General features: G+C 40.9%; 1 long non-coding RNA gene across 2 annotated transcripts in view; it reads right to left on the bottom strand.

The window, feature by feature from the left end:
• Positions 1-16,283, bottom strand: part of LOC116737896 — a 318,405-nt gene that overhangs the window by 55,099 nt on the left and 247,023 nt on the right. For both annotated transcript variants that reach the window (XR_004343217.1, XR_004343218.1), the window contains one exon: positions 12,147-12,217. This is a non-coding gene — a long non-coding RNA (uncharacterized LOC116737896). The remainder of the gene's footprint in view (positions 1-12,146; positions 12,218-16,283) is intronic.

Below are 16,283 nucleotides of genomic sequence, written 5' to 3'. Positions count from 1 at the left end.
AAAAATTCACACTTCTCAAAAGTGTCTTTCAACTCTTTTTAGTCTATCAGTCTTTATATATGTTTAGTTTCTAGTAGGCTAGGTTTAAAAAGATAAATAGTGGTCCTGTAGTTATGTATGTCTATTAGGAATATCATAAATGGAGTTTTATGCCAGCTTGGATTGATTTGAAATATGCTACTTATGTAGTGGCAGCATTTCTGAAATTATGATAATCAGTGGTCATAAAAGCCATAGCTCGCTATGAAATGTCTCACCCCAAGAAGGAATATGTTGAAAATAAATATAACCATGTTGACCAAAAGAAAACTTACAAGAGGTTTCATATAAATGTGTGACAAAGAAAGACTGAAGATTCTATGACAGTTTTTGAACTCCTAGAAAACCTAAACAATTAAATGATAAAGAGTTAAGTTTTTATTTATTTATTTTTTGAGAGAGAGAGAGAGAGAGAGAGCGCGAGTGGGCGGGCAGGGGAGGGACAGAGAGAGAGAGGGAGAGAGAGAATCCCAAGTAGGCTCTGCACCATCAGCGTGGAGCCTGATGTGGGGCTCGAACTCACAAACCATGAGATCATGACCTGAGCTGAAATCAAGAGTCGGATGCTCAACTGACTGAGCCACCCCCATGCCCCAATGATAAGAGGTTTTTTAAAAAGAGATGGCAGGGGCGCCTGGGTGGCGCAGTCGGTTAAGCGTCCGACTTCAGCCAGGTCACGATCTCGCGGTCCGTGAGTTCGAGCCCCGCGTCAGGCTCTGGGCTGATGGCTCAGAGCCTGGAGCCTGTTTCCAATTCTGTGTTTCCCTCTCTCTCTGCCCCTCCCCCGTTCATGCTCTGTCTCTGTCTGTCCCAAAAATAAATAAACGTTGAAAAAAATAAATAAATAAATAAAAAGAGATGGCAGAATATGTGGAGAGAGGAGGGGGAAGGTCAAGAACAAAAGTGAATTATAAACAATGAATACGTGCTTTGTGATTTGTCTTGATGTCCTTAGGGGGCCCTACTGACTGGTCAGACAGTGGTCTTTACAGCATTGGCTCCAACACTATGACTGGCCATTGCAATGTGGTGTTATGGTATCTAAGTTAAAAAAAAATCTCAAAGAACAAGTCCCATTAGAAATTCTATTTCCATTCACTATCGATTCCATTTCTGCCTCTCTAGTCCTTTTGCTTTCCAAAACATGGAGCCAAGATGATTCCCCATCATAGAATTCATTTCAGCAATTTCTCTTAATGAGAACAGCAAGAGATTAGAAGACAAAATGAAGCTTGAATGAAATGCAATGGTTCTGCAGCGCAGAGAGACAGATGGAGGTGAATAGTCTATGAATTTCCATCCATCTCTAGGAGACAGAAGACTCGATAATAGTCACATACACACAGAAAGTCAGAATTTCACACTTGCAAGTGTTATAAATTTCAAATGACTGTCTTTTTCATCTTGCAGGCATAAAATAAGCACTATAATTCTCAGGTTGTAGATCTGGCCAGTTTTGAAATCTTCTCCACTTATAATTCTCTATTTTTGTCACATTACTGCAGCCCAAAACTACCCTCACTGCTGATGTGGTCTGATGTTTTTGTTGGCATGAGTTGAGTGGTGACAGATTCCTTCATTTCTGAGTATCTTCCCAGCCCCTGACAAGCTGATTCTGTGCCAACTCACAGCATATGTGCTTACCCCACACTTTTCAGAGACAGCATTATTTCAGGATAACAGTCATGCCTTATTGTAGCTCTTAATCTCTCACCGGTGCATTTCCTTTCCCTTTGTCTCTTAAGTTAAAATGTAAAAGGCAACCAATCACACAGCTGGTGTGAAGGAGAAAGTGGCACAGATGTGCCCCTCCTGCAGAAGAGTCATCCCTTACGAGATGCTATGGCGGGCGGAGTTGTAAGGTGCCGGAAACACCAGAGTCCCTGCTCTGATCCCCAGAAGTACAAATGTAAGAGAGCACATCCTGCGCAAGGCCAAAGAGTTTCTGGAAGATGTAAATAAGGTCACTGATCATTTGATTTTGAGTTAGGTAAAAGGGGGGGGGGCGGTTATCCTAGTGGGTCCAATCGTGTCACATGAGTCCTTTATAAGTAGGGCTCTTTCCCTGGTTCATTAGCAGAAGGGAAGGACACACATATCCCAAGCATGAGAAGGTGTCAATGCATCATGGCTTGCTTTGAAAACAAAGGGGCCACACGTAGGAACAGGTAAGAGTGGTCCCTGCCCAACACCCAGCCACAAAGCAAGGTCCTGCGTCCTACAAGGAGCTGGATTCTTTGAGCACGTGAACGAGCGCGGAGACCCAGTCTCCACCGCGTGAAGGTAAGAGCCTAGCCTTGCATGGCACTTTGACTTCGGCTTTGTGAGACCCTAAGCATCTACACATTTCTCAAGTCCACCCCTTCCTGGTTTTTGGCCTGGACTTTAGTTAAATTTCTCTAACAACCTCCTCACTCCTGATCTCCAGTCTCTGCTCTGAGCTCCCCCTTAACCTCCACCGCTAGGATTCTCCTTCCAGAAACACAGCTGTGACCATGCTACGGTGCGAATCAAAAGCTATGCATGAATTATTACATACTTTATGAACTGTAAAATCCTCCGGATGGTCCTCAAAGTCTCCAAACCCACCTGCAGTCTACCTTTCTGGCATTATTGCCCTTCTCCTGACATCACACACTGTTTGCTCCGATCAAACTGATGTATTTGCTCTTCTTCTAGCATGTTCTAACTTGTGTCCATGCACAGCTGTATAGGCGAAATACAGGCCAAGATACTGCCCATTCTTGACACTGAGTTCAGATGTGACCTACCACATGAAGACCTCTTATGTGATATGAGTGTCTTTTCCACTTTTAGTTTCTATGGCGCAAGAATGTGGCCCTTGGAAGTCTATGCCTCATGATCTGGCCTGTCTTGTAGCCCTTTTAAGATGGTAAAAGGCAAAATCTATATTATATTCATCCTGTATTCCTTCCAGCACTTGCTTCAATGTCTTAGCTTGGGTTGATTCCCCAAAATGACGAATCCATGCAAGTAGTAAGGAGTATGTGAAGACGTTGACGGTCTCCTCAAAATACATACACGATAGACACTGACGTTTAAAAAATGCCACATTACAGGACATTATGCACCAAATGACCTGTGTTTTTGTTGTTGTGGTTGTTCTTTGTTTGTTGACTTTTCAAAGAAAGGGAAAAAGGAAAGAATAAAGTGGTATAAAAACATGAAAAGCCAGGAGTGGCTACTTCCTAGTAGTGACATTAAATGAAATACAAAATACCTTATCGTCAGGTTGCACATTTTGCAGAAATTAAGTCTTTATACTTTTTTCACATATGAGGCCCATTTCTATTAGCAATTCCCAGGCTGATTCAATGAGTCCTAGGTCACAGTGCCCAGCTGATGTTTCCTCTGCTGCTTTGCTCAAACATCCAAAAAAAAATGTGTTCTTTTGCTCCAGGCGTCCTCTGTTCTTTAATTTCCAATCTAATTTAGGCAAACAGTAGGGGTCAGATGTAAAATAAATCTGGCAAATGCTGGACGGACGCAAACTCCAAAATCTAAGAACCTTTACAGGGAAGGCACTGTCTTTGCTTTTATTTGAAAAGAGATAATATATAATTCTGTAGCCTTCAGTTCATTAGGCAGAATCGGAACTTCCATTTCCATTATTCCAGAAAAAAGCTAAAACGAAACAATTGGCATTTAAAATAAAACTGCTGAAAAAGTAAGTGTTTGAGATGTCCTTTCATACTTACAGAATCAAAATACTTTTCTTAAAATCTATACAAGTATTTTTATATTCTGTGCTTTCAGAAGGCTATCTTTTTACTTGTGAAGCTTATTACCAACAAAATAAGGTCAAGTTATAAGTGTGAAATGTCATATGAAATGGCAACATTTCATAGGAATAGGCTACCATTAGTTATTTCTATGTTTTTGGTTGTGAATCAAATTTCTAAAAGGCGAGAGTTCAGTTAGTGTTTTAGATGTTTGCCTATAGTATGTGACAGCAACAGGATAAAGGCCATGATTATGGAAGGAAGGTTACAGATGATTTGTCCAATCTCTTCATTTTATAGGAGAAGAAAAAAAGTTCATGAAATGTGGGGGTCATTGTGCAAAGTGTGTTCTGAGTGTGTCAGGCTTGAATCATCACACAGAAATCACTCTTCCAGCATGCCCCTTAAATTTTTTTTTTCTTAACGTTTATTTATCTTTGAGAGAGAGAGAGACAGAGTGTGGGTGGGGGAGAAGCAGAGAGAGACGGAGACACAGAATCAGAAGCAGGCTCCAGGCTCCAGGCTCCGAGCTGTCAGCACAGAGCCCGATGTGGGGCTCCAACCCACCAACCGTGAGATCATGACCTGAGCCAAAGCTGGACGCTCAACCGAGTGAGCCCCCCGGGTGCCCCCAGGAGGACCATTTAAGAAGAGCGATAGCAACAGCCAAGAAGGAAAAGTAGGAGGTGGTCAGCTCTGAACAACAGATTCCACCAGGTTTCTGGAAGGACTATTAAGTGTAAGAAACTGAGCCCTGCAACCCAGCTTGTAGGAGATATGCTTGATTGTGTAGTGAAAATCAGACTCAGAGAACATGAAGCAGAGGTTCGTGGGTGGGGCAGGACCTGGGTAATGGAGGTTGGCTACAGGGCAGATTTCCTAGGCGTTTCTCACCCTGCCTCCTCAGCCCCACAGAAAACAAACACCAAAGGGCTCCTGTCCTTCTAAGCTGACAGAGTGCCTGGAGGAAATGAACAACCAGGGCCATTTCTGGGATCCCACAGAAAAGGACATCCTTATTCCATCATTCAGGAACTTTCTGACATTCAATCCAACCCTCAAAAGCTCAATCCAACAAGACCTTTTAGTCTGCAAATTGCTCATCTGGACTGAATACCTGGATGGCTTTCACGGTCACTGGGGAAAAGTAGTGGGAAAATGGAACATCATGAAAGTCCCATCATTCACTTTGTACCCCCAACCCTATCTTCTGACAACTCCAAGGAATTAGTCAAAGAGAATTTAGGCAGAAGACTAGGGAAACAAAACAAAACAAAACAAAACAGGGGCACCTGGCTGGCTCAGTCGGTTAAATGTCCAACTCTTGATTTCGGCTCAGGTCATGATCCCAGGGTCATGGAATGGAGCCCTATGTCAGGCTCTGTGCTGAGAGTGGAGCCTGCTTGGGATTCCTCTCCCTCTGCCCCTCTTCCCCACTTATGCACACTCTCTCTCCAAAATCAATGATAATAAAAAAACTGTACATTAAAGATAGAATTGGGGTGCCTGGGTGGCTCAGTCAGTTAAGCATTCGACTTCAGCTCAGGTCATGATCTCACAGTTTGTGATTCCGAGCCCTGAGTCAGGCTCTGTGCTGACAGCTCAGAGCCTGGAGCCTACTTCGGATTCTGTGTCTCCCTCTCTCTGACCTTCCCCCATTCATGCTCTGTCTCTGTCTCAAAAATAAATAAATATTTAAAAAAATTTAAAGATAGAACTGATCTTAAAAGAAACATATGATTTAGGGAACAGAATGTCTCTCTCTCTCTTGCTCTCTCTGTCTCTCTCTCTCTCTCTCTCTCTCTCTCTCACACACACACACACACACACACACACACACAGACCTAGCTCTCAATAATTTTCAAATCATTTTCCATCCATTAACAAAAATTAGATTTATATGAAAAGGCATTGAATAATGAGAAAGCCAGAAAGAATACTTGGAAATTTAAAATATAAGAATGGAAATAATTCCTTGGTAGGATAGTAGACGAAGTAAGGAAAGTCGCAGAAAATAGAGCGAAAAAATAAACATACCATTTGAGGTATAAGGGATTTAGTTGCTCAATCAAGAGTTTCTATCATACCAGACCAGCTTATAGAAAGAAAAAAACAAAAGGGAGTAACTTATTTTTAAAATATAAAATCATTAAACTCATGATTTTGGGTCAAAGGTAGCATGAATGCATGAGAACTCAAATTCTTGTGAAGTTTCAGGACATCAAGAAGAAATAAACCTCACAGAGAGTAGAATATATAATCAGGAGAGATGATGTACAAATGAATGAGATTAAGATTGGCTTTAGACATTTCACATGTGAGTGTGGTTGTAGAAAGAGCAGCATCTCAGAGTCCTTAGGAAAAATGATACAAACCAAGTCAAACTATTAATCAAGCCTGAAGAAGCAAAGCATAAATATAGTCAGGCTTCATGAAATTTATGTCCTATACAGTCTCCTTGGTGACATAACTTGAAGATATAGTTCAGGAAAACAAGTATTACATATAAAGAAGAGAATGTCTGGGTGAGAAAAATGGATGAACTAACCCAGGAGGGAGGAAAGAGAGGAAAAGAAGGAAGGGAGGGAAGGGAAGGAAGGGAAGAGGAAGGGAAGAGGAAGGGAAGAGGAAGGGAAGGGAAGGGAAGGGAAGGGAAAGGAAGGGAATGGAAGGGAAAGGAAGGGAAGGAAGGGAAGGAAGGCAAGGGTAGCAAGGGAAGGAAGGAAGGAAGGCCAAGGGTAGCAAGGGAGGAAGGGAAGGAAGGCAGGGAAGGAAGGGAAGGAAGGCAAGGGTAGGGAGGGAAGGAAGGGAAGGAAGGACAAGGGTAGGAAGGGAAGGAAGGAAACAACATCCAAGAAGCCATCCTGGAAGCAAACCATCCAAATTAGGACTCAAAATTCATGGACCTTTAAGGGAAACAACAACTAAAATAAAAATGGAACGGACTGCATAAAAGTCATAACATGACTGAGGTGGTAAGTAACTGAGTAAGTTATGTGAGCAAGCATGTGCTCACAATGTTTATGGGACTGATGGCACAGGGTGTGTGCCCAACTGAGGACTCATACCAGCTAAGTCCAGGGTTGCCGTGCTACGGGTTTTACAGGTCTGTCATGCCTGGATACACCATCATGGTCAACTCACAGCTCCCTTCCTCTTCTCTGGTTTTGTACATTAATTTACTGCCTTCATCACTGGCTACATTCATGAAAACTAGATGAAGGCAACAGAGACAAGATGCTCCTCTTAGTATTTGTTTTCAGGCATAATATTAAAATGTCTTAGGCTTGTGAGTATTTATACATTCCTGGATTATTACAAAGCAGAAGGATGGTTTCTTACTGTTACAAAAATTTCCCTTCATCACAGCTCCAAACCACATATTGGCCACTTTATAAGAAACAAAAATCAACCAGTTGACATCCTTAGTTGCAAGCCAATATGGAGCCTTCTGCAGGACCACAGCCACCTTTTATTAATTTAAAGTGGGGGTGCCTGCAACATTTTCTCCAGACTATAATGTGAGTCGCCACTCGGGGAAAATGCTCATTTCCAATGCACTATGAGTGTTCTCAGAGTGAACTGTGCAAAGGGATTTCTAAAATGTACTGGAAAGTAACTGCATATTTCTACCTTATAGCTCCAAAAGGTCTTGCTAATGGAAGAGAAGAGAGAAAAACAATAGGGATGGAACCCCATCCTATTTATGACTCAAGACAACAGTCTGGGCTCTGAATGCACATTCAAATCAACTTTTAAAAATGACCTTTAAGAAACAGAGAGGCATTTTCCACAACCTTCCTACCCCTGGCCGCCCGAGTGAGAGCCCACACAAGCCTTTTTACAAGTAAGTCTCTTGTGGACCTTAATGTGCAAGAGGCTAGAGAAAACAACGACTTGAAGAAACAAAGCTACAGGGGCGCCTGGGTGGCGCAGTCAGTTAAGCGTCCGACTTCAGCCAGGTCACGATCTCGCGGTCCGTGAGTTCGAGCCCCGCGTCAGGCTCTGGGCTGATGGCTCGGAGCCTGGAGCCTGTTTCCGATTCTGTGTCTCCCTCTCTCTCTGCCCCTCCCCCGTTCATGCTCTGTCTCTCTCTGTCCCAAAAATAAATAAAAACGTTGAAAAAAAATTTTTTTAAAAAAGAAACAAAGCTACAGACACGGGACACATGCAATATATTTTCCGATGGGCAGAAAGATCTTCTGGCCTAGGGCCATCATACGTATAACACTAGTACTGACCTATGCCGTCTACCGCCTGCAGCCAAAGGCTGGCCCCAATGTTTGATGTCTTGCCTTTAACATGCCACATACTCCATAAATGTCACAGAAACAACTAAGTCCATCTCTAAAATCTACCCTTGAAATGGACCCACAATCACATAATGGGCATATCGGGCCTATTTACAAATTGCAAACTTTCCATCTCCCTAAGAACACAGTAAAGCTGAAATGAGGCGCACAAATTAATGTTGTTAAAACTGAGCTGTATTATAGTGGCTTAAAAATATTTCACTCAGTTAAAAACTCATGGACCCCTTTTGAACTGTTTTCCAAATCAACTGGCCATTCTCTTCCATCAGTACAGCTGAACGAGCACCACAGATCAGTAGAGTTGATTTCCAAATAGAAGACCTTGTGAAAAAAAAGTATCTCCTCCAAAGGCTTAATGTTTTCCTGGATTTTGGAACACTGTTCTCCATGCTAAAATCAGTTTTAATACTGCTGCATTTTCTCCAAGTTTCAGGGCGTGCTGCTCATTTAATTGGGTGAGTTTGCCTCTCTCTCTCATTATTGGCATAGTTTCAGATCATCTGAATCTTCAAACATCTAATTAGCTCTTGATCCCAGTCTCATACACGCACATTAATAATAATACAATTACAGCGAGCATGCCATGTTACTTGAAAAGATCAAGGGAGTCTTTCTTGCATATTTTTCTATTTCCTCCTTGCTCCTTCCCACTGGAAAGCATTAATAAAATATTATTTTGTACAATCTACTTAAACATTTTTAAGTCAGTGACTGATTTAATGTTAATGAGTCATGCTCACATCATCTCATCTGAGGCTTTCTAGAGTCTGAAATTTACCAGCCAATCTCAATTCTGTTAATCTTAGATGTCTGAGAATCATGGTTGCAGAGATCGCAAGGTTGAGCAACACTGTTCATGATATTCAAGTGATAAATCTTCCTTTGCAATTTCTGTGGCATTTTATTTCTCTTCCCTTAGTTTCCAATTTGCATTTAATTCTTTAGAAAGATGACAGTAATATGCATCCACCCAAAAGACACTGCCAAAAACACAGAAATCAGTTCTCATGAGCATCCTCAGGCAGAAAAGTTTCTTTTTCTTACTTGCAAGTTAAAACCATAAACATTGGTGTACTTTTACACATTTAGTTAGGAGGATATGTAATTATTCATTTGATTGCGGACATGAGTTTTCGCAGCTTTGTAACGCCACAAAGTGCTAACTTCTCTGTATCTTTTCAAAACAAAATGATTCTGTGAAAAAGGCACACTGCATCAGATACATTAAAATAGAAAACAGTCTCAGCGGACCATGAAAAGGATTACAGATTACTCACATATTTTAGAAGTAAAATCAGTGACCATTTATGTGTGATACTGCACTATGCACACATCTCTAATATATATTTTTCCTTACATTCCCACAAGAAAATAAACCAAGAGTAACAACAAGGAAAACCAATTACAATGCTTGCCCTTGTATTTTCTGCACCTAAGACATTAGTTGACGCACTAGAGGTCAGTGGGAAAACCAATGTTAGGTTGCTCCAAGAAGCACGCATCGGTCTGACCACACAAGGTGAAAACAGGAGCCTGTGTGCTCAAGCCTGTGCATTTATAAAGGATAGAAGAGAGTGTTAACAGACTCTGAAAATGTCAAGGGCATGGATAATTTTCTGATTCTTCTCTTCTTCTGTACTTCATTATCACGTGTGACTTTCAATGAAAAACATTTATTATTTTTTTTCCCCAAAAGCGTCAGGTTAGGGGGTCGGGGGGATGAATAGGGAAGCAGAGAGTATTCCTAAGGCAGTGAAACTGGCCTGTTTGACATCATAATGGGCCATACGTGTCACTGTCCATTTGTCCAAAATCACCGAATGTACTGAACTCTATGGTAAGCTGTGGATGTTGGGGGGAGTATGATGCATCTTCAGTAAAAAATGTACCATTCTGGTAAGCGATGCTGATAACTGGGGAGACTGTGCACGTGTGAGGGGCAGGGGGTATATAAGAAACCTCTGTACCTCCCTCCCAATTTTGTTAGGAACCTAAAACTGCCCGAAAAAAAATAAAATCTTTTAAAAAAAAGAATCACCGGGAATGGTGTTTCTGAGTTGAAATAGCATATAGTCACATGTAGCACATCAGCATCACCCATGCTCTTGTAACTCCTGAACGTGGCTCCTAACAGTGCCATGGTTCTCGAAACTGTCATTACACATGGCTGACCTCAGTGTCTCAGAACAGAAGCAGTACAATGCCCCCCAAACATTACAGTATCTCCAGTTTTCTTCGAACGCAAGGAGAGAATCCCCAAATATCTCTTCAGATTCTCTGTGGTTTAAATGCCTTTTTTTCTGTATTCTGAATGTCCAGGATGCAATATTATACGTTCACATGTTTAGAGAAATGGGGTGCCAGCTAGGGATTCTCAGGGGCCATCTAAGTCGGATACGTATTCATGACAATATTATCTGGTGTTTTAATCAATTAATAGGATAGATAGTCTCTTTATCCATTACTTTTTTTTTTTAATGTAATGTAGTAACTACTTGATTCATCTAAGAAGGACAAAACGAGAGAGACAATTAGAGGAATCAAACTCAGAGCAAAGTTCAGCTATAAATGTAGGCCCAATACGTAAACCAGTATGTTACGAAGAGATGTATCCCAGGTGGATGTTAGGAAAGTAAAATATCATAATGCTTTGGAAAACAATATTTGAAGACCCATAAAGAAAATATTACACATCATTCATTGAGCACTTGCCGTATTTTACCACTGGACAGAATATTTTATTTGCAAACTGTCCTAATAACATTCCTGTTAGAAACGCGTGACTACACTCATTTCCTAATAAGAAAAGGGAAGCTCCAAAGGTTCACTAGCTTGCTGAAGTGCTGTGACTATACAGGGACAAGGTGGAACTCGCCCAGAGGCCTCTCCTTGTCTATTGACTCCTCTGTCTTTTGCACAACATTTTATTCATTCTCGAAACATTAATCGCAATAACCTTCTTCCTGAACCTTTGCCAAAAGGAAACTTCTAACAAATCAAAAGTTACGTGTCAGGAAACATTCATAGCAGTAAGAACTGTCAAGGGCCCACAAAAGAGATCAGTAGATGAGGTTTTGCTATTTCCATGGAAAGACAACCATTAACTTACAATTTACACATTTGGTGTTATGGAAAATGACACTGATAAAGTATTAAATAAGAGGGGTTCCTGGGTGGCTCACTTGGTTAAGTGTCTGACTCTTGATTTCAGCTCAGATCATGATCTCATGATCCGTGAGTTCAAGCCCTGGGCCGGGCTCTGTGCTGACAGCTCAGGGCCTGGAGCCTGCTTCAGAATCTGTGTATCCCTCTCCCTCCCCCTCCTCTGTCCACTTGCACTCTCTCTCTCTCTCTCTCTCTCTCTCTCTCAAAAATAAATAAATAAATAAATAAATAAATAAATAAATAAATATAAACAAACTTTAAAAAAAGTGCTAAATAAGAAAGCAGACTAAAATACTTTATGAAGACTACAATTTCTAACACATAAAACATAATTCTAAGATATTTAAAAGACATTTAAAAATGTGTTTTAAGCAGGTTCGAATTCGAATGTTTTTAAATATTCTATAGATTTTGACACTGAAAAATATTAGTGTGAGTTGGGTATAATTTGAACTTAATGAAAATCTTTAAAGAATCTAATTTAGATGTGATTAACAAAACAGACCCATGAAAAACCCCGCAGTCTTTTTTTTTTTTTTTTTAATGTTTTTATTTATTTTTGAGACAGACAGAGACAGAGCATGAGCAGGGGAGAGGCAGAGAGAGAGGGAGACACAGACTCCGAAGCAGGCTCCAGGCTCTGAGCTGTCAGCGCAGAGCCCGACGCGGGGCTCGAACTCACGGACCGTGAGATCATGACCTGAGCCGAAGCCGGACGCTCAACCGGCTGAGCCACGCAGGCGCCCCAAAACCCCGCAGTCTTATAATGGAAGAAGGAACATGAGGGTATTAATATACCTTTGGCCGTTTAACAATACCTTTCACCATAAACAGCCCTGTGTTTCGGGATAGTTGCTGTAACCTCTCTGAATATTAGTTTCCTTACCTGAAAAAGCTGGGTTTGGAGATCATGTCTTCACTTGCCTTCGGTGGTAATATTCTACAGATGTATAAATCCTAGGAAGAAAACATATAAGAAGCAAAGTCATTGGCATGGCACTATTCATAATAATAAGAGAACAGTTTTGGAAAGGTTGATTGAGATAATCCAAAACACTGAACTTGGAAACAGCTGTGGATAAATGACATGTCCCTGTATAGACTTCTAAGAGGCATCAGCAAGGCTGACAAGTCGGATACACACAGCAGGTTAAACAGGTGGTCACCGGGACTACAATACATCAGATACTGATGTATTCACATCAAAGCTTCCTTCCCAGGGGACTGCGTATGATGGTATTGGGCTCCCGGGCGTACCCAGAAGAGATGGGGCTCCCTGTGGTTCGTGCTGGCAGACCGGGGTATGTGATGACAGGGAGGTATAGGTGCAGCTGGCCGAAACATTCAGAATGATCACAGCACTGGACACAACACCGCACCTTGCTTGAGTGTCTCCCCCACACCGTAGAATATTCCACGCCTAATACCTCACCCACAACTGAAGGTCACGGCTCTCACCTTATCCACATAAGCTCAACTTCTGAATCTACTTAGTCAGAAGGTTCCTGCTGTCTAATTGACACACAGAAGGCAGGTTTTTACGTCCTCCCGTGCTTATTACCAGACTGATAAGACTCATCCATGGTATGCGTCCCTTTAAGGTGTTTGCTGTAATTATCCATGGCATATAACCATGAATATAAGATCATTTATTTTTCTACTGATGGGTATTTGGAAAGTTTCCAGTTTGGGGCTGGGAATAAAGGTTCAAATGGAAAATTCAACTTCCTGTGTGTATATATTCCCTGATTTAACGAAGCAAGCAAACGACACCCCCAAAGTGAGGCCTGAAATGGAGGATGTGGGTACAGTCATCCAGGACGAATTTTTCAAGGCGTCTGTGCTATCCCGAACCCATATTTTTGCCAGGAGTTACAAATTCAACTACTTTAGAAGAGGGCTGGGGAACAGCCTGGGCTGCTGTGTTCCAGGTACAAATACCAAGTTCAAGGATGCCAGTCAAATCCGGGATGCTCCAACGACACAGTTACAGCACGTGATGCACCGAACTGATCAATATGCAGCTACATTCTCTTCTGAACACGGTTTCATAATCTTCCCATCGGCCACTATCACAACTCACAAGACACTTCAAAGACATTTATAGGACTCTATGCCTCTGTAGACTGTGCGTGATGCTAACATCGCAGCTTCTACGAGTATCGTTTCACTGGCCATATATCCTACTGAATTAACTGTGCTCTTTTGTATCTTGGACGAGGGCTAACTCCTGTTCCTTACCTGGCTAGACAGTGTACGAAGCTCAGACTATGTGGCATCCATACCTCACAGCTAATATGAGGAAAATTCTACAGACTCTAGAATGGTCAAAAACAATCCCAACATCCTGATCATACTTCTGGACCTACATGAAAGAATGTACTTGACATATTTCTCCACAGAAGCCAAGAAGAAAAGCAATTTCAGAATTTGGGGTTTGTGCACTGGCCCGGTTGTAAATTTCTTTTTAAGTGATTGAATTTCATCTTGTCTGAATACTGAAATAACAGGAAATAACCAAGAGACCAAGAGATGAATTTATAACGGGATAACTTATATAAGTTTTACATAAACACTTTCAAGAGCATAGTATGATTTTCAAATGTCTCCAATTATATTTGAAAACCAAATAGGTATTGTAGCTTAGTAGCATAAAACTGCAAAAAATAAGTCTGTGATAGTACATATCCTTAATTCCAATTTTTTCCCCCAATTTGCCTTCTTAGGAACACTGATTAGAATATTCCAACAAAGACCACCATTTCCAAAAATGTAAAGCGATTACTTGGTCAACCTCTTTAATTCAGTTCAACTATGTATTATATTATATTCATTTTATCTATATTCAGGATGCCACTAGGAAAATTCCCATTTTCACTCTGTCTTTCAGCAAATATTTCCCTGAGTACATGGTATACGCCTGCCTCTGAGCTAAGAAAGGTATATATCAAGATGGGGACAGAGATACACAAAGTTCTTGTTTTGTTTTTTAATGAAAAACACTTGTAAAGATTTAATCTCTTCTCAGGTTTGCAGATGACAACATGCTTATGGTATTTGTATTTTATTAAGACCTTCAAATCCTTTCTTTATCCCCAAAAGCCTTGAAGTATCTTTATGCAACAGTTTGAAGTTCACATTCATTGTCTTTATAAGTGAAGGGCATGGTGACTTTCTATCTTTGATGTAACACTGACTTTTCTTATTTTCCATCTTTAGAGTCTGTTTTTTAGTGTGGTTTTCAGCTGACTAGTCTACAGAGAATTTACTAAGTTATCAATCATTTCCCTGTTTGAGTGGTCTCTTCAACTTTTCCAAATACCAGAAAAACTCCCTTACTGGTGTTGGATTAATACTGATCCTCCTGTCGTAGCCATTAGGAACTTCAAATAATTTAATTTGAAAAAACAAGTCACACGAATTGACAAGAAGTGTGCACAATTTATTTCCTGATGTACTCGTGCTTGAAAACTGTAAGGCAAGATATTCTTTTCCAAATGCCAATTATTCATATCTTTGTAGACAGCTTTCTTTTTTTAGCCTCTGAGAATGACAGTTTTGTAGGACTTTGAAGGTCCTAATTCCTAAAACTGCTCAAACACAGCTGGGTGCCCATGTAATACAGATGTAATGGGAGCCCCCAAACAGGCCACAAATTCAATCTAGAAAATTTCCCAACACCCCTTCCAATGCTCCTATACCCTGAGGTTCTGTGAGTCAAAGGATCAGTGTTTTTGCTTGATTTATATTTTGAATCCTCCTTGGGGACTAAAACTCTTTTATGTCCGAGGATCCCATAAACACAGAAGTGAGACCTTGGCGAATGACACAGTATGCTGATAAATTTTACTGAGACAGAACTACAATCTGGATACTTACCATATATCTATACAAGCATATTTATTTATGGGGCTAATAATTTCCCATGTTTTTAAAGTAGGTTCCAAGCCCAATGTGGGGCTTGAACTCATGACCCTGAGATCAAGAGTCGCATGCTCTACTCACAGAGACAGCCAATCGCCCCTATTTTGGGTTATTAAAAAAAAGTTTTTAACGTTTACTTTTGAGGGATAGAGAGAGATAGGGCACAAGTGGGGGAGGGGCAGAGAGAGAGAGAGAGAGAGAGAGAGAGAGAGAGACAGAATCTGAAGCAGATCCCAGGCTCTGAGCTGTCATGGGGCTCGAACCCAGAGACTACAAGACCATGACCTGAGCCAAAGTGGTACACTTAATGACTGAGCCACCCAGACACCCCTGTTATTTTTTAATGATGATCCTGCTTAGGTGGAAAATGTTGGATTTTTAACTTTTGCAAATGCCAACAAGTCAGAGGCAACAATATGATGTTTAGTGCATCCTTTTTGTTATTTCTTGTAATTTGTTACTGAAATATTTCAATGTTATAAGGAATAACTTTATTATTTCTTATGCAATAAATTGTAGCTGGCCAGGGCACAGGAAGAGGAGAACAAATCAGCAGTCAGCACTTTGGCTGCAGAAGATGTTAAGAAAATTCATGGTTCCCACATTCCAGAATTTTCTTCCAAAAACCAACTAAAAGGGATGTTTAAAACTAACTGATTTCAATAATTAAATATAAAAGTTGGATGGATGGGATATATTTAATACACTTACTACACGTTTTTGTTAGTGAGTGATTCTACAATGTAGGCTTCATGTTTCTTCTTTACAAAATTCACCCAAGGGTTCTAAACAATTCTGCAAGCAAAGTTTATTCATTCAATCAACAACAGTTGTTCAGTACCTATTAGGTGTTACACAGTGGGGATACAGAAATTTAAAAAACAAAATTAATGTTTACTTTTGAGAGAGAGAGAGAGAGAGAGAGAGAGAGAGAGAGACAGTACAAGTCAGGGAGGGGCAGAGAGAGGGAGACAGAGAATCAGAAGCAGGCTCCAGGGTCTAAGCTGTCAGCACAGAACCTGATGCAGATCTCACAAACTGAGCCAAAGTTGGACGCTTAACCGACTGAGCCACCCAGGCAGCCCCAGAAATTTTTTAA

This window comes from Lynx canadensis, chromosome X (assembly GCF_007474595.2).
Source record: "Lynx canadensis isolate LIC74 chromosome X, mLynCan4.pri.v2, whole genome shotgun sequence".
Classification (NCBI taxonomy): Eukaryota; Metazoa; Chordata; class Mammalia; order Carnivora; family Felidae; genus Lynx; species Lynx canadensis.
Note: the sequence above shows the minus strand (reverse complement) of the source record. Positions and strands in the feature narration are given on the sequence as shown.